At 36.9% G+C, this 20,244-nt stretch overlaps 1 protein-coding gene across 1 annotated transcript in view; it reads right to left on the reverse strand.

The window, feature by feature from the left end:
* Positions 1-20,244, reverse strand: part of GABRA2 (gamma-aminobutyric acid type A receptor subunit alpha2) — a 111,649-nt gene that overhangs the window by 57,300 nt on the left and 34,105 nt on the right. The window lies entirely within an intron of this gene.

Here is a 20,244-nt window from a genome sequence, read left to right on the forward strand (position 1 = left end):
AAGCTAAATAGCGATGGGGAAAAGTTCAAAGAAAAATCCTTTCAATGTTCTTATAAGAAAAAATAAATGAATGGCTTATTTCATTCATTATAAACTAAATATTACTGTCAAATTTTTAATTCTATACAAACAATATCATGAAACATTTCTAATATTATATTGGATTGTAATCCCAAAAGTGAAAGAGAGTAAACCAAGTTTGGAATGCTACATCCAAGAAGGCAAAAATGAAAACTTAAAAGAATTTGGAAATAACAGAAGACTTTGCTTAAACTCTTAAAGACTTATAATAACTTGCACGATAAATATATAAAATAAATTCTTTGTTGTCATTCCATATATCACCACACGTAAAGGCAAAGAAATGCACGCAATGACCCGCACTAGAGTGGAGTGTCAGGATTTAGAACCCAAGCAATCTGGCTCTTGCACCATCAGAGTAAACCAAGCAAGTCACAATCAACAATAAACTTAAAAATAAGAGTTTTTTCTTTAATCACATATTTCCACAATACTCAATGCCAAATACAGTTATAGAGTTCCAAAAAAAGTAGTCAACTTTATTATCACATGTGCTATTAACTCCAAAAATCATATTCATGAAATTTTATTATAAAACTCATTTGAAACATGAATGTATTTACAAAGTTATTCTTGACTGCCACCTGCCCCAAAGACCTGCACAGGGTCAGCTGTTGGGCAGGTCATTTGTGCAGTTACACAACACCCTGTGCTCAGAAAAGCTCCTCTGATCCCCACCCATGCTTAAATTTCACTCTCTTAAAATTCTTAATTAATTTTTGAATAAAAATTTTCATTTTCATCTCGGACTGAGACACACAAATCATGTAGCTGGTGCTGGACCTGAATTATATATGCTATTAAAAATAAACCATGAAAATAGGACATAGTTGTTTGTTTGTTTTTTCTCTTATTCATAGCAAATCAATCATGCTATCACATTTATTCTGTAGGAAACTGAATGAAATTTTAGCCATGATCAATGCTGGTTTAAAATGTTCCAGAGAAGAGAAATTAAACTGTTAAGGTAGATTTTACCTAAATATAGACAAGTGATTCTTCTTAGTCTGGAGTAGTAAGAATAGAGCAGAAAAATGACCCCAAAATGTATGAATATATTCATGGCAGGGCTATGGAGAAAGTACTATATGCCAGAAGGCAAGAAAAAGGCAAGGGAGAGTATTATCATTACCCAGTGACCACACAGAGGTGTCAGCTGAGAGTATCAAGAGAGAAAAACAAAATTACCTGAAAGCTCTAAGCAGTAAAAGCAATATCTAATGAAGCAGAACACAGATATGAAAAGTTACCTAAAAAGAAATTATTACATGGTTTATTATCTTCATAGACATATCTAGAGAATGAATGCATTGCAAGGGATATTCTCCTACCATAGGAAGTCAGAAAAAAGGAAAATGAGCAAGCCAAATACTGACTATGAATCTCCAATTAGCAAAGGGATTCTGAGTAATGAGATACTGAGGGTTTCTATATGGATGGATGCACGAAATGCATTAGTGAAATATTTCAGTTGTGATTTCAAATATTTGCTATATCTAATACAACCTTCCAGAGTGCTATATTTGAAGTGCAATCTTTGATTATGCTTTGACTTTTTCCATAAGAGAAAAGAAAGGGAGGAAAGAGTTTATGAATATACATTATTTTCAGATCTTGTAATACTGATTTGTCAGTTAGTCATTGTATCCTTTGGTTATATTTTGTTTTCCCATGTGGATTTAGAATAGGGTTAAATTGTTATTAATAATGTCAAAATAGCCTGATCCATGTGGCAGATGCATGTCACAGAATAAACAAATGAACTAACATTTTGGAGGTGGTAGCCTCAGTCTCCTAGTTTAGGCACCAACAGTTATCTTTTGAAGTCCTGATCCCCTCTTAGGGTAGCACTACGCACTGTGTTGACTCCAACTTTTCACACTGGCAATTACAGCTTCTCTTCCAGTCTTAGTTAATTGCTTCTCTGCCTTTAAGACTCAATTTAAATGTTCTCTCTTCATAGCAGGGATTTACTTTCATGCCTATGTAATATAAATCCTCTTTTCTCATTTCTCTCTGATACTGTGATTTTTTTCAGGATCTTTCAGAATTTACCATTTTTTTCATGTCCAAATACTTTCTACTTGTCTTTGTTCAGTGTTTCATCTGTTTCCCCTACACAGATACAAATTTGCTAAGGGACAGGGGCCATGTCATTTCTGTTCAGCATTGTACCACCAGAGCATGTACAATACTGGCCCCATATTAGGTGCTTTATATTTGAATAAAATAATTTGTCATCATAGTTTATATAGAAATATATCGTTTCCATAAATAGCATGTCAACATTAAAACTGGCCATGAATAGTGATCATTACTCAAAATAAAAGGGCTCTGCAATCTGTGAAGGTGGAGCCAAACTGTCCACTAATAGAAAGAGGCTAAAAGTCTACAGATTAGTTTTTTAGTGAAGAAACAGAAAGCTAAGCCAAACAAGAAAATGCATTTAAAGAAAGCACTATTTCCAAACAGTGTATTCTGTTTGGAGATGTTAAAATAGTTAAGGCAAAAGAAAAAAATGACACTGAGACTAAGAAAGTATAGAAATCAAGGGAATTAGGATGGGGGGTATGTAATATTTTTTAAGATTCTGAAACAGGTCCTTTGTTTGACTACTGCAGGATATTTAAAACCTGGAAATGTAGTTTCAATCTAATTGTACAGATATTTAAAAATTTAACTATTAAATAATAAGCAACTTTTAACAGAAACATCTACTTTGACATATCTCAAAGTAATTATATATGAATTAAATTTTAGGCTTCAGAATTGCCAACAATATAAGATGTAAAAGTGAGGTTATTCTATATAGATTTCTCCAGAAACAAAAACGATAGGGTTAATAATAGGTGCTTTAAGATAAATGTGGAATGTATGTGGTAAATATAGAAGAATGTGTGACCCTTAAAAACAATCATCAAATTCAAGATGGCAGCTCTCATTGGGGAGCAAGGGGAATAGTTTGTAGAGGGATAATGAAGGGTACCTTGTGTACAGCTAATATTTTATTTCTTTTACAAGTGATCTCAATCATTTTTGTCAAAATCTTAGGATTTAATGAAGCTGGTCATTGGTCAAATTTTATTATTCTCTGAACTTCTGTATTTTTGATATACTTCTTAGAAAAAATAAATGTTCCTATAGGATATCCAAAATGAATATATAAATAATTTCAAGGGGCACTTAAATTAATGAAAATTGTTCTTCACTAGGCAATGGAGGATATAATTACAACAAACCTTCTTTTAAAAGCCCAAATAATTGAGTTGTAAAGAGTTAAAATTTGGTTCATAAATATGGTTAAATATGCAGAACATCTGGTTATTAGGTTGTAAAGAAAGGTGGAGGCTGTATCTAAAAAGACCTGAGGTACCACAGTGATGAGAAAATCGTCTCTTGAAATAAGGATTTAGCAGGGATTTACTGAAAAATTTTGATTTGGAAAATATTATACCCAAGGCTATTTCATTATAAATGTTAAATAACATTTATAACAATAAGCACACAGCATCAGAGGAGATTGAAAACAGTGTATCCTGTTTGGAACTAACAAAATAGGTAAGGCAAAAGAAAAAAATGACATTGAAAATAGGAAAGTGTAAAAATCAAGGGAATTCGGGTGGGGGCTTATGTGATATTTTTTAAAAGATGCTGAAATAGGCCCTGCATTTGACCACTGGAGGATCCTTAGAACCTGGAAATCTAGTTTCAGTCAAATTGTAAGAAGATTTAAAAAGAGGAAAGAGAATTAGAAAATAAGTGGTGGTTAAGACATATAGAAAGCAAGTGGATAATATTTTCTTGAAAAGCTTGTCAAAAAATATTTGGATGAAGTCATAAATTGTTGAACTGTTCCAGGTGATATAATATATGCAATAGCAATAAACCTAAGGAAAAATTCTAGCATCAGGTAATAATAAAATAATTTAGTTTTGTAAAAACAGATGGACATTTGCGATTATGCATATGTCATGTTGTTTCCAGTAGCTCATCATGGCTGGGTGTATGGCTTTCAACATGATTGAATACAGCAGTGGACTTTCTATTACTTCCTCAGTGAGGTACACCTTACCATCCTATTTTAAATTGTAACCATTCCATATTTCTCCCAGCTCTATACATTCAGTACTGATGCTTAGTACATGTTGTCTATATCTACTTAGGGTGGACAGAAGCTACACAAGGCTATCTAAATTTAAATTTCAACTAATTTAAATTTTAAAATTATTTCCTCAGTCACACTAGCCACATATTATCCACATATCAATATGATTATCTTATTAGACTTAACATTTCCAGCATCACAGAAAATTCTATTAGCTAATGCTCATCTATATTCTCCTATTAGAAGTCAAGCTCTAAGACATAGCTTTGCTGTTCAGAAATGTAAATCAACACAAAACAACCCTTGATATAGTATATGCTTTTTTAATTTTAATTATTATTATTTTTGCATAGAAGAACTGGAATGTAGATCAGAGGTGTGGGGTGTGAGAGGATTCACCAGAGACAGAGCGGGGAGCAGAACAGGCAGATCTACTGAAATACACTGCTGAGGGGAGTAGTAGGTGAGACAGGAGAGGTCTGCTGCCCCATGTGGGTTAGCTCTCTGGCTGGGGATCAAACTCAGGCAGCAGTGATGAAATGGCTGAGACTTAACCCCTAGGTAGCCAGGGAGGCACCCTCTTAATATGTCTTTGTTAAATAAATGGATAGATTAATTTATCCTTCTTAGTTCTCAGAGTCATTTACAGTAGACAAAGCTTCTGCTATCACAATGACATTTACTATTGCTTAATGAAGAGAGGTAATATACAAAAGCAAATAAAAATATAATTGCAGGCATGATAAATGCTGTCTATAAAACAAAGGGAAATTTCTTTGCTTGTAAAGTACCTTTTCACTGGATCTCTGGAAAACCAGTCTATTTTATTACAACCTTGATGGTTACTTCTCTGACTCCTTCACTCTTATCATCCCAACCTATTAGTATTGAAATGTCCTGACACTGATGTTTGGTTCTCTTTATTTAAGCTTATTGATGATTCATTTCATGAAGTCAGGGACTGCTGAATTTCTATTTTAAGTCTGTATCTTTTTCCACAGCTACAATCTAGTTGACATCTCCACAGATTTCACAAATATAGGAACTTGTATTTTCATTGCAGTACTAATTACAATACCCATACTATGAAACAATTATGTATGTGTACATATACATATACAGAGAGAGAAAAAGAGAGAGGCATATATATTGATATATATATATATAGATAGCTATAGATAGATATCTAGATAGATATATATAGATAGATATAAATATAAATAGATAGATAGATATCAATATGGTATCACTAAAGTGTGGAACATAGACAAACAAAACATAGGGTCAGATAAAACCAAACCAATAATAAACTACAAATCTGACTGTTTTTTATGGGGGGGGGAATGAGGTTCTTATATTGTCAAATCACAGGTGTTCTCCCACAATCTCTTAATTCACAAACCAGACTATGTCTCTTTTCTTCAAAAAACACTATAATGGTCCCTTATCTCACTGAGAATAAAAGCTACAGCCCTACATAACACTTAATGACCAAAGAAAGTGTGTGAGTGTGAGACGTGAGGAAGAGAAAAGCTAAAGTAGTTTTAAATAACCTTTGGGAAATTTGATTGGAAAGTGGAAGAGGACTCCAGCAACATGAAGAAATGGGGAGAAGGAGGCAGTTCTTTGCCTGTTTAAGTTGGAGGATAATTAAGCATAAGACAATGCAGATGGGAGCAGATGAGTTAAGAGAGAGAGGCTGAAATATGCAGGAGACAAAAAAGATCAATAACCAGGAAGCTTTCTGATTAAGCAAACAGCTCATTCATTAAGAGATCAACAATAGGTAGATGGAGGAAAGAAGGAGTAGGGATATCCTTGATGATAACAGGAGTAAAGACAGTGTTGACACAAATGGAAGTAGGTCTTTATGCTTATAGCAGGAAAGTTAAGAAAGTTCCTGGAGAGGAGATAAATTCTAATTGCATGCAAAATATCACTTACTATAACTGATGATGGTTCCCAGTCAAAAGTTTGAATATTTAAACAACTATAGTAATAACATTTAAAATATTACATATCTAGGGCCTCCCTGGTAGTGCAAGGGGTTAAGTCCCAGCACGATGAAGCTATCTGCAGCCACTGCAGCACAAGTTCAATCCCTGGCCAGGTTGCTGACCCACGTGGCACAGCAGATCTCTCCTGTTTCGCCCACTGCTCCCAGTAGCAGTGTATTTCAGTCAGTCCACCTATTCTGCTCCCCACTCTGTTTCTGGTGAATCCTCTCACCCCCACACCTGTGGCCTGTACCCCAGTTCTTGTGAATAAATAAATAAATTCTTAAAACATATATATCATGTATCTATAGAAGGCCAGCATAGCATTGCTGCCAGTTCTTTATATGCATCCCCTTGACAATCATGCTTCCTCTACATTCTGTGTTGTTCTGCAGTGAGTGCCTATGATTATCTGCCTGAGGGTTTCCCTGGCTCTGTAGGGCAGACTAGAAGTGCACTGAAGTTGGTGGTGCTAGGAGCAACCATCAACCACTGACTATTAGAACTTGGAGGAAATACAAATCTTGCCCTCAGTAAAGACACTTCAGCATGTTCCACACAATTTCCCAGAGGTGCTCAGTGAGACTAAGCCCTAGTTGGTCTCAGAAATAGCCTGCTTCATTAGCGTACCCCGCTTTGGGTCTCACCCCTTACCCTGGGTCATGCTAACATGCTGACAACTCTCCTTCTCTTGGTGCTTCCTGATTACACTTCCCAAATTAATCCATATCTCAGAGTCTGCTTCTGAGGGAAACCAAAGTCAACTTTCACACATCGTTGATTTACTAAGAGAAGGAAAATAATCATATTGAAGACACAGGAAGATATTAATTGTATTCACTGGAGCTAAACTTGCAAGCAATCCTATTTTCATTCATGTCATTTCAATATTAACAGTAATATTAATAAGGACATGAACTTATAATATTGAGAGTAAAATCAAACTATAGATGACATCCCTTCAAGAAGATTAGGATGCTAATAAATTTGCTCATCATGTATCATACTGGAATGTCATGCACATATTTTAAGACAAGTTAGTCATTGCTTTGCTTTACTCTCTCAGCAATAACAAAGACATTTTGCTTCCTGGAATGATTCTCTTAACACCTACATATGCCAGTTGGCATCAATCAATTTCATTAAAGTCAACAAATAGTTCTTAAGTGACTTTTGCGTATATGGCACTTAGTGTTCCCTATTAAAAGCCGAAAACTTTGAATTTGATAATATAATTTGTCACCATTGTACCGTAAATAAATTGCTGCACCTTACCCAGTATCTTCCTCCCAGTAGGCACTCAACATGCTTGATTGAAAGGATGACTTCAAAAACACAGGAACATATTTGGCTGGTCAGAAAAATTCCCATAAAAGCAGGAAGATTTAAGAATAATCAATTCTATGTCATGTTCTGCATACAATCATTTTTCATTATAGTTTTAAGTTTTGGTTGGTCTTTGAATTTTTTGTGACAATTCAGAAAAGTGAAACATCAACATAGATTGAATACATGAAATTTCCTTAGTGTAAGATTCCTGGTACATTTTAACTTTTGCTTTTTTACATATTATTTGTTGCTTTAATTTTGTTTCTTTGATTTTATTTTTTCTTACTAATGAAAATGCACGGGCCTCCCCGGTGGCGCAGCGGTTGAGCGCTGGGTTGCGAAGCTGCCCGTGGCCGCTGCGGCGCCGGTTCAATCCCCGGCTGCTCCCCGGCCACCGGAGGAGGGTCCCACATGGCGTGCAGACCCCTCCTGCCGCCCGCTGCTCCCCTCAGCAGTGTACCTCGGTCCTTCTGCCTGCTCTGCTCCCCACTCTGGCTCTGGTGAATTCTCTCACCCTCCCGTGCTTCTGACTGTACCCAGTGCATGTATAAACAAAACAAACAAACAAATAAATAAATAAAAAAAAAAAAAACATGCCTCTAAAAAAAAAAAAAAAGAAAATGCACTGATTTTTTTTTTTTTTGAAGATTTATTTATTTAAGGCCTCCTCGGTGGTGCAGCAGGTTGAGCTCAATGCTGTGAAGGTGTCCGCAGCCTCTGCAGTGTGAGTTTAATTCCCAGTTGGCCAGGGAGATTCCCACATGGCATGGCAGACCTCTCCTGTCGCGCCCACTGCTCCCTTCAACAGTGCTTTTGGTCTGTCTGCCTGTTCTGCTCTCTACTCTGTCTCTGGTGAATCCTCTCACCCTCCCATGCCTCTTGCTTGTACCCCAGCTATTGTATAAATAAAATTAATTAAATGAATAAATAAATAAATAAATAAATAAATAAATAAATAAGATTTATTTTTGCATACAAGAACCTGGGCACAGGCCAGAGGCGTGGGAAGGTGAGAGGATTCACCAGAGACAGAACAGGGAACAGAACAAGCAGACTGACTGAAATACACTGCTGAGGGGAGCAGCAAGCAAAACAGGAGTGGCCTGCCACACCATGTGGGTATCTCTGTGGCCAGCCAGGATCAAACCTCAGTTGCAGAGGCTGTGGATAGCCTCACAGCGCTGCGTTCAACCACCTGTACCATCACGGAGGTCCAAAAAATACACTGATTTTTTTTTTTTTTTAAATTTATATCCTCCATCTTTTTTTTTTTTTAAGATTTATTTATTTATTTATACAAGCACTGGGTACAGTCAGAAGTGCAGGAGGGTGAGAGAATTCACCAGAGCCAGAGCGGGATGCAGAGCAAGCAGAAGGACCTAAGTACACTGCTGAGGGGAGCAACGGGCGGCAGGAGAGGTCTGTGCACCATGCGGGACCCTCCTCCAGTGGCTTGGGAGCAGCCAGTGATCAAACTAGCGCTGCAGAGGCTGCAGGCAGCTTCGCAAGCCAGCGCCCAACCGCTACGCCACTGGGGAGGCCCAAATACACTGATTTTAAAAGTTTAGTCCTTTTGAGAACCCTGAACAAAAATCAAGATGCTTATATGCTTTTGGACAGGATACAAAATGTCTTAAGGGATAAACTAAAAACACCCCATCATGACAGTGACTGATTACTGCAGATGCTTATCCCCAACAGGTTTTTGGACTATCCTGGCCCATAGAACCACAATCAGATAGATGATTTGTAGACTCCTCTTTCTCTGAAATGTCTTTCTTCAAATTTAATGATTCAGCTTATTCTGGTGAAGAAGTTGTAGATACACCTCTCACCTCAAAGCACTAATAAAGGAAATAAAATAGGAAAGAGGAGTGAGTGACTGCACATTGATTTTGTGGGACCATTTGGCTCAATTTACAAATAGCTACTAAGGGTTTACTAAGTACAGTCCAGAGACATCCCCACCCTGACAGACATGGGAGAGAATGTTTCCAAAGGGAAGCAATATGTGGTACCAGAAGCAATTTATTTTCCTCAAGGTAATGTTTCATCAAGTAATTGCTACATGCTTAGTCTGAGACTCTGACAAGTGAAAAAAACGAAGATGTTCACAAAGATTTCACTTCTGCTACTGCAAGTTAAATTATCTTGTGAAGAGATTCCAGTGACCCAACCTCATTTCGAATTGTTAAACATGGTATCCAGGGCACATGAAATACTCTAAAACAAGAAGAGTGAATTTAAAAATAAAAAGCCTGCTGATATACATTCATATTTTGTTCCCCAATTATATATTAATGAGATGGGTTTTTAATATCTAACATAAAATATTTTTATCTGTATTTTGTATAAATCAAGATAAGTTAAGGAGTCTTAATGCACTAAAAAAAGAAATGCATATACTTTTCTAATATCAAGGGGTTGAAAAAATGTTACTGTATCATTTTCTTTATTATGAAAAAAGATACAAGTGAAAGCATGCTAACTGAATTTTTCTTTTATGACCTTTTTGCCATCTCTACAGAATACTGCTGTGGACAACAATATTTCTGTTTACCTAGCAAAAGTTTTTTGTTTTTTCTTTACTATTTTGTAGAAGCATTTAAATGTAATAGAAGCATTAACATTGAAAACAAAAGCCAAAAAGTTTCAAATGATTGTATAATCCATGGACTGCAAATACTCAAAATTCTGTCTGCTCTATTTGTTGTCTTGGTGCAAAGAGTCATCATCTTGTCAGTTGTCAAAATTTTAGACTCAATCTTAACTTCTTAGTAATAGCCTACACTTTAATTGTTCACTGGGTTATGTCCTACACATATTTCTTTTTTTTTTTTTCTTTCCTCCTTGTCCTTACTAACAACAGTCTCTGTAATGGCATCCTCTAATCCTCTAGCTTTGATCATTCTTATCTGTCCTCCCTGGTACTGCTAAAATATTCTCTCCTAATTAGAAACACAGGATGTCTCTTGGAATGAATTTTTTCACCATGATTCTCTGTTGCTTAATGATCAATTTTAGAGTTTAGGATGGCACATAAGACCCTTCATGATCTGTCTTTGTCCATGGTTCTATCCTGATCCAATGACATTCTATATTGTGTACCTTAGCTACCCCACACTACATGTCATTCTCCTTCACGCCATTCTTTTTTTGTATTTGCTCTTTCTATTATACAAAATATCCACTTCTTTAATCCTTGTTGGTAAACATTAAGCTCAAATAACACTTTTAACTGTGAAGGTGTCTTTGCCATCTCTGGTATATTTAATAAATCTTTCTGTTGGTTTCAGAAAGTTTTACTTCTTTAAATGAAACAATCAGGGCCTCCCTGGTGGTGCAAGGGGTTAAGCACCGCACTGTGAAGCTATCTGCAGCCTCTGAAGCACAAGTTCGATCCCTGACCGGCCAGGGAATTACTCACATGGTGCAGCAGAGTTTTCCTATCTTGCCTGTTAGCAGTATATTTCAGTCAGTCTGCCTGCTCTATTCTCCACTCTGTCTCTGGTGAATCCTCTCACCTCCCCTGTACTTCTGGCTTGTACCCCAGTTCTTGTATACATAAATAAATAAATCTTTTTTAAAAAATAAATAAATGAAATAATCAAATCATACTGCAATTTTCAGTGCATGCAAAGTTGTTAATTGGTTGTGTATGTGTTTGGTTACTCTCTTCACCACTCAACAGCTCCCAGTACTTTGTTCTTTGTAAGTAACATTTAGCGCCATAGATAATCATAGAATGATGCAAAGCAAAATCCTAAGAACAATCATTGTGCCATTCATTGTTTTCTATCATACAGTTTATATGAACTTTAGAAATAAGGTTTCTAAAAGTAGGGAATTAATTTTGATCTTTTTTTGCAACTCTAAATAATTAGTAAATTATAATTAAGGATAAAACCATACCAATTGTGTGTGTCAAATGACTCAAGTGTGAAATAAATCAGTGTTGTCATTACAACTATGTATAATATGGAACAAATTACTGTAGAAAATTATTATGGGGTAAACCACTGAATAACATTAATCATATATGAAACATTTTTCAAGGCAAGGTTTTAGTTTTAGATGTTAAAAACACAAGATCATCTGCTTTGGTTTTCAGTAAAGTTCAGATCCAATATTTAACAATCCAACATTTTTAATCTTTGGCACTTCAAAATTAAATGGAGGGAGAGCCTTGCTGACAATATCACACACCCTTGCTATCTTTCCCTGAATTCTCTGGATCAGCCTCAAAAAGAAACATGGAGCTTATTAGTATTTTAATTTGATGATAGTATCACTTTCTTCTTTAAAATAAGTTCAATTTAAAATAGAAGAAATCTCCTGAAATAAATAATTTTATCACCCACCACTGGATGCTGTTTCCAGATGGTACGTGCTTTAGAAAATGTTATGATTACAAGATATGGCCACCTAGTATGTAATTGGGAACTTTTATAAATGTTATAGCAACCCTTAAGTACTTGTCCAATCTGTGCGATAATAAAAACAATCTACCATCTATTAAGCATTTACTACATATCTGGACTCAGTTAAATTTTAAATATATGTGGTGTGATTTTATTTCATGATCAATGTGTGAACAGTGTGTAATTATTTCATTTTATTTCTCATCTAAATTCAATAGCTTATAAAACAATGCCACATATTTCTCTCACTTAAAATCCCATGCTCAAAACTGTTCCAAAATTAAAATGGAATTCAAAACACAGTTAATGTGAAAGATTTTTCATGGAGTTTAAGATTGATTATCTGGTATATTGAGTAGTGCCATATAATCAACCCATATATGTTTATCAAATATCCATCATGTGTCTCAAGTCATATATTTAGGAGTTATAATGATATCAAAATAATAATAAACTTACAGTCTAGCTAAATAGCCAGTGTTAGTTTTATAAAATATAATGTAAATCAATTAAACTTTGATGTGAAAAGTATAAATGTATGTGTGTATGTATATAGATGGTACATACATATTAACTTTTCATTATATATATCATATATATACACATGTTATATACAATGTGTGCTACATTCATGTACATATATATGTATATACATGTATCAATATATACATATTAGTATTGAACTGTCCCATATTTAAATCAAAAGACTTCTATCATAAGTCTGGACATTCTATCTTAAGTCTGGGCATTCTAAAGAGGGCTACAGATGAAAAGACATTGAGCAATAGATATTTTCTTTCTTTCCTCCCTCCTGTTTTTGCCCTTCAAATAAAAACACATGAGTACCTGTTCCATATGCAATACATTCAAACAAAAGATTAATAAACAGCATAATATATAGATAGCATCATGGTCTCAGAAGGAAAAGAAACTAGTAAATAGATTATTATCCATGAAGTGGCATGGTAATGCAAGAAGTGGCACCAAACTCAAAGCTGGAGTCAGAGAAGCCTTCCTAGAGCAAGTCCCCACACCATCACTTTATGGACAAAGCCTGCCTTTATTCTTAGAACCTTTCCTTTCACCTTATATTATTACATGGTCTCATTATTGCAGACTCAGAGAAGAGTGGAAGGGAGGAGAGGAAAGGGCAGGTAAGGAAAAAGGGAGGAAAGCTGCTAACTGTAAGAATTATTAATACTTTTGATAGGCCCTTTGAAAAAATTTCAGAAGATTTGATTTTTACTAGCACAAAATTCTAAACAAGTAGTTGACAGCAAGCATTTGGATCTTCAAGTGAGTGTGGAAACTGGCAATAAAAGGAAGAGGACAGAAAACATCACTGGATTAGGAAAGAAATGAAATGACAAAAAATAGATACTATGAAATTAAAATGATGGCAGAATTCTCTAGAAGGCTTTCAAACTGGTTTTGGTTGCTATACTTCTGGTCAAGATATGGCCACTTTACTTAAAGGCAAGTTCTCAAATTCACGATTTTTTGTAATTCACATTCATTTACTTTACTCCAAATTTACCCCTGAATCCTAATTATGTCTACATTTTTCTCAGAATAAAATGTTTTTTTTTCTTTTTTTGTTTGTTTGTTTGTTTATTTATTTATTTATACAAGCACTGGGTACAGTCATAAGTGCGGGAGGGTGAGAGAATTCACCAGAGCCAGAGCAAAGAGCAGAGCAAGCAGAAGGAACAAAGTACACTGCTGAGGGGAGCAGAGGGCGGCAGGAGAGGTCTGTGCACCATGCAGGACCCTCCTCCGGTGGCCAGGGAGCAGCCAGGGATCGAACCGGGGCTGCAGAGGCTACGGGCACCTTCGCAACCCAGCGCTCAACCGCTGCGCCACTGGGGAGGCCCAAAATAAAATATGTTTTATTTTAGATATTTGTGGCTAAAGACAGAGTAAAGAAACAAGATTTTTTTAAGAAAAATTTTTTTAGAAATATTCGAAAACATATGTATGGGTAATAACATTAAAGACTTAAGCATGAAAAACTAAACTCTCAAGGAAAGTGATTACAGGCCATATTTGAAATAAAAAATGGATTTACTATTTATTAGCCTATACCATACCTTTCATTTCTCAGTTCTGTTTCTATGTTTTATGGAAAATATTTCAGTGTGACTATTCAAATTGCTTTACTTCTTTTTAAGTTGCTTTTAAAGTTTATTCATTTTCCTTCTCTGCTCTTTTACTAAATGAACAGTTGGTTATTTTTGCCCTGTCCTCAATTCAGTTTCCATAACTACTTCCTATAAAAGCTTTTGTTATATAAACTCGTAAGTTGATATACTTGGAGTTTTACCAGAAAACCATTCCTACTTGTCCATCCTTACTTTTCCTGCCATTCCTGGTCATCTTTTAAACTGCTGCTTCAGCTTTCCAGGCAGTTTTGAAAAGCAATTGTGATACAACCTCAGCTAATAGATCAAAGAGATTCACCCCAAGATTGCCTTCTTTAAGCTCAAAATGCAGACTCTCCAGTCTATTGTTGTAAAGGCAGAGAAATCACTGACAAATGAGCCTCTGCACCTCATGCAATAAAAACAAGTGCAGTTTATAGTCGTAGGGACAGTTCCAGCTAAATCAAGGTATTTTGTGTATACCCTGGTAGTCCTCACCCACAGCTCTCTTGTTTAGAACTAACACTACAATTCTGAATGCTGTTTACAACTATTGGGCCTCAAGATTTCACTTATATTTGTGATTTACAGATTAGGAAGGAAAAACAGAAATAGTAAGTAAACTACATAATTTGTTTTCCTTTGGTCTCCCCAGAAATAATGTTTTCTTTTCCCCTCTGTGAAAGTTTTTATGTGCCTCATCTGTAAATGTTTACAAGAATATAAATCCAATCCATAACTGGAACATCATTTCCAGCAGTATTGTGGTAGTTCTTTAGCTTCTAAGCCACATAAAGAGAAACACTGAGATCCTCTTTGCCCATATAATCGAAATTCTAGACAAAATTTTAAGAATTTATTTAGTCAGGTAATTTCGCCCATTGTCTATTTCAAGCGACTGACAGTCCTTGTCTCTATGTGGCTAGGGAAAAATAAGGCCAGATCTCTACTAAGGTTCTTAACAAGGGAGACCATTTTCTGCAATCAAGAAGGCTGTGGGCATCCATATTGATTTTGGAAAATGGCTGTAGCAAAACGCTTGGATCAGCTAGTTTAACGGGTGTTGAGCAGGCAGGGCTGGACCTAGATCTAGCTATAACGTAAAAAGATGTTTTTCTCTGGAAGACCTTAGTATCTTTTCATGCCTGACTCTTTCCTCTGAGTCATAAACTCACCCCTATACCCTCAAAGATTCTACTATCATTCATTTAGCACCATCTTTGCATACACAGTTTTCATAATATCAAAAAGGATATAAAGAAGCACAAGTGTATTCACTGCTCTTTCTTAAATATATAAAACAAGAAACCATAAATTATAAAATAATAAAAGTCATCATATTTTCTATAATCCTTCCTGATGATTAGGCCAAAATCTTGTAATCATCTTTGATGTTCTTCTATCTCCACATCAATTCCATTAGGAAATCTCTTGGCTCTATCATCAAAAAAAAATCCACAATCCTACCATATGCCAATTTCTCAACTGTTACCATCCTGTTCCAAGGCATCACCACCTCTCACCAGGATAACAGCACTGAACTCTTAATTTCTCTCCTAGCTTCCATCCTCATGCTCGGATAAGGCTGCTTTCATCAGAGCATGCAGAGCGGGTGTTACGAAACATGAAAATAGAATCACATTATGTCTCTGCTCAGAAAAATCCCCCACGACCCCTTCACTCAGAGTAAAAGCCAAAGTCTGATAAATAGCCAAAAAGGCCTCAGTGATGTGGGTCAACCTCTCCTAACTCTTCCCTCTATCAACACAGCTTCCTTGTTCTATACACACACTTACCTTAAAATCTTGGAATTAGCTGCACCTTCACCATCCTAGAAGGCCCTTTTCCCGGTCATCCATCTAAGTGACTCATTCAATCTTCTTTAAATTCTTAATTTTTTTTTAATTTTTTTTTTATAGAGGCATGTTTTTATTTATTTATTTATTTGTTTGTTTGTTTTGTTTGTTTATACATGCACTGGGTACAGTCAGAAGCGCGGGAGGGTGAGAGAATTCACCAGAGCCAGAGCGGGGAGCAGAGCAGGCAGAAGGACCGAAGTACACTGCTGAGGGGAGCAGCGGGCGGCAGGAGAGGTCTGCGCGCCATTTGGGACCCTCCTCCGGTGGCCGGTGAGCAGCCAGGGATCGAACTGGCGCCGCAGAGGCCGCGGGCAGCTTCGCAACCCAGCACTCAACCGCTGCGCCACTGGGGAGGCCCTCTTCTTTAAATTCTTACAAAAATGTCAACACCTTGGGCCTCCCTGGTGGCACAGGCAGTCGAGCGCAGCGCTGTGAAGCTGTCCGCAGCCTCTGCAGTGCCAGTTCAATTCCCGCCGGCCGTGGAGCAACCCACATGGTGGGCAAACCTCTCCTGGCTCGCCGGCTGCTTACATCAGCAGTGTGCTTTAGTCGATCTGCCTGTTCTGTTCCCCACTCTGTCTGTGGTGGGTCTGCTCACCCCCCTCCCAAACATCTGGCCTATACCCTGGTTCTTGTATAAATAAATAAATCTTAAAAAAAAAAAAAAAAAAACCAGATACTTTTTCTGGTCTGACACATGCAAATAAGAAAGATGTAAAAAAAAAAAAAAGTCAACATCTTAATGAGGCCAATATTGTTAAACTTGCACAAACTGGAAACATACTCATCCTACTCCCATTGCTGGGGACAGCAAGAGTTGAGGGTCCTTGGTGTGGTATGAGAAAAGAACTTCACTCAGCACTGAGGTGGCAAACAATAGAGTTCACTGGAGAGTGAAAGTGTAAGACAAGGCAAGGGACAGTCAGAAAGCGAGAGATGTGCCCTGTACCTCTACAGTAGCCAGATACATTCCTTCTATCTGTGTTGGGTGGAGTTTCTTTAATTATGCACACCTTTCCCCAAGCCTCCCCCACTTTTCTGCCCCTTATTGGGTCTGGTCAGAACTGTCCAGGTGATTTGGGAAGCAGGGGATAAAATCCCAAGCCCAAAGATACGCTAATTGACTGAAGGTCCCAGAAAGGCAATGGATCCAGTCCACAATAATTTTCAACCTTTTTTTTTTTTTAATAGAGGCATGTTTTATTTATTTATTTATTTATTTGTTTGTTTGTTTGTTTTGTTTATACATGCACTGGGTACAGTCAGAAGCGCAGGAGGGTAAGAGAATTCACCAGAGCCAGAGCGGGGAGCAGAGCAGGCAGAAGGACCTAAGTACACTGCTGAGAGGAACAGCGGGCGGCAGGAGAGGTCTGCGCACCATGCAGGACCCTCCTCCAGTGGCCGGGGAGCAGCTGGGGATCGAACCGGCGCCGCAGAGGCCGCGGGCAGCTTCGCAACCCAGCGCTCAACCGCTGCGCCACCAGGGAGGTCCAATAATTTTCAACCTTTAAAGGGCCAGTTGCTAAGCACCTGTTGGCATCAGCTGGATTTTGGGTGGCATTCCTTCCTGGTGGGTGCTCTGGCACCTCTTGTGCTGTCCATGACACCACTGCTCATTTCCCTGCTCGACTTTTAATTTTTATTTTTCCCATAGTATTCATCACTTACTGCCATACTAGATAATGTAACTTACTTGCTTTGCTTATATAGTTCTGCTCCATTCACTAAGATGTAACTTAGAGGCAGGAATCTGTTTTGTTCACTGATGTGTTCCGATGGAATAGAACAATTGCTGACACATACTTAGCACTCAATAAACACTCACTAGAAAAAGCAATAAATTTATTTTAAAATGAATAAGAAATAACCATCTTTCACTCAGTGCACAATGCATGTATTGTTTGGGTCTTTTTTTTTGAGTAGAAGAACTGGAGCGTAGGCTAGAGTTGCAGGGGGTGAGAAGGCTCACCAGAGACAGAGTGGGAAGCAGAGCAGGCAGATTTACTGAAATACATACACTGCTGAGGAGAGTGGGGATGAGACAGGAGAGGTCTGCTGTGCCATACGTGGGTTAGCTCCCTTGTCGGGGATCAAACTCAGGCCATAGCAGTGATAGTGCTGAGGCTTAATTCCTAGGCCACCAAGTTAGCCCAGAAATAGAATTTTGAAGTGTGTTACTTATCCAAGGCTACACAGCAGGTAAACAACAGAGCCACCATGTCCAACTCTAAAAAAGGGAATGTTAGCCACTGTCACATGTTTAAAGTGGTAACCTGTTTCACTACGCAGTTCTGCATAACCTTAAATACTATTATATTTGGGGAAGATTTTCAAATTTATTAACTGGAAAGAGGAAGCAATTATGAAGAGATGTTATTCCTGAGTCTAAATTTAGGAAATTTTCTAAACAAAATATGAACTCATAATTTGTATAGAAATAAGGCAGGAGATATACAGAAACATGGATACATTTTCACTTATTATTTTAATTTATTTAATCATTCTGATTTTCAATTCTCCCCTGGGAATTACTGCCAATTTTTCTTTAATGTTTGACCTTTTACCTTGACCTTCAATGAACTCCATACTCAAACCATTGGTAAATTCAGCCAGTGATTTATTTGAAATTTTCAGTCTGTTTGGAATCATGTGAGCCAAACAACCAGCTCATTCTTAGCTGCTCTCCATGATTCCTTTTGAATTCAGCTATGTTCTAAAGAATGAAAACACATGGTTCATCTTGATAAAAACTTAGTAATCTTTTAGTTTCCCCCCTGTCATGGTTCACTTCATACACTTGTCCCTTTTTTTATGCAATTCCCTTATTTGCCACCTATCTCTTAGATTCCAAATTTCCATGGAAGACAAAGGCCTGGATATCACTATACACATAAACTCAATTTAGATATACCTTGCAGGCAGCTACAAACTGAGTGGACTCTTAATATGTGCATTCTGATAAAAATAGCCTAGTCTACTCCCTTCTGAGGCACTCTTCACCCACGCCAACACTTCACTTTCTCTCTCATTTGCCTGGTGAGTCATATCAGTGCTGGCAATTTATATTAAATGATTCAATCTCAATTTCTTACTTTCTTTTTTGCCAGTATTTTTTTTTTTTTTACTGTGAAGTCGTTGCAACTGCAGTTGTTCACTTCTTGTGTTATAAACATGGAGGGATATACAAGTAGTCAAAGGTTCCTGGCATTTCAATAGACTAAATGATATTTTTTTAAGATTAAATATCCATCATGCTTTAAAAATACTCTAGCAGACTGTCTTTCTAAATGGTGCCTTAAACAGCAGTTGTCCCTTCCTTTGGAAGCTCAGTGAAGAGATAATATATCCTTTGGGGTCAGGCTATGCTCCATTTTCCCCCCAGTAGACCCTTTAACTGCAAATAACTTTTTTAAATGGATTCTCAAATTTCTTTTTAAATCAAAGTTGTTATTAAATTAAAGCAAACAAGGGAGGAATCTCTGTGTGTACAAAGCATTCACTTTAGCACTTCCTGCAGGGCAGTTCATTTAAATATGTAGTATTCTTGATTCTTCCATTGCCAAACATCTCCCTTGGGTACAAGAACCTTCTAAAAAATCAGACCTATACTAGGCACATTATTACCAGAGCACTATTGGAAGAAAATACATTACACAGTCTAATACACCACATATTGTCTGCCTTGTTTTCATTTATTTATAATTTTTGGTATCATCTTCAAACACAAATAGGTCATTTAGAGTAGAAGTTTAGTAATAAGACTTTTTAAAGACTCTTTTTTCATCCTCCATCAGCTTGTTGGACCACTTGGAACTAAATGTGCTTTTAACAGTCTTGTTTACACTTCTCTCCCATTACTCTCAAAATGGCACCAGTGTTCTCCTATTCCAAGAGTCAAGAGCACTCCTCTCTAACTTCACTGAACCTGCTGACATGTGCTATCTTGTGCTTCCCATAAGTTGGCCAGGTCATATCCCTATTAATCGTTATTTGGGATCATGGTACTCAGTGTCCCTGTCTACATCAATTCCCAAGAAAGAATACCACTTCCTTCCAAATTCCCTCTTGAAGCTCCCCAAATCGATTTTTTCAACCACTACTCTAGTGTGCTTCTCAGAAAACTTCTGTAATTTGGCGTTCTCTTGAAAATCAAAATCAGCTTTTTTTTTTTTTTCTTGATGGTAGTCTTGTTTCCTAAGACTCAGATCTAATTTTATCTTTCAGTCCAGTAATTCTCTATGGATTTACCATAGTCAATCTACTTGTTGGTTTTCTGACTTCCCTAAAAAATAGCCCATTTGAGAGCTGGTT

The sequence above is a fragment of the Talpa occidentalis genome, unplaced genomic scaffold, assembly GCF_014898055.3.
Source record: "Talpa occidentalis isolate TD23 unplaced genomic scaffold, MPIMG_talOcc4v2.1 talOcc4.6, whole genome shotgun sequence".
Taxonomy (NCBI): Eukaryota; Metazoa; Chordata; class Mammalia; order Eulipotyphla; family Talpidae; genus Talpa; species Talpa occidentalis.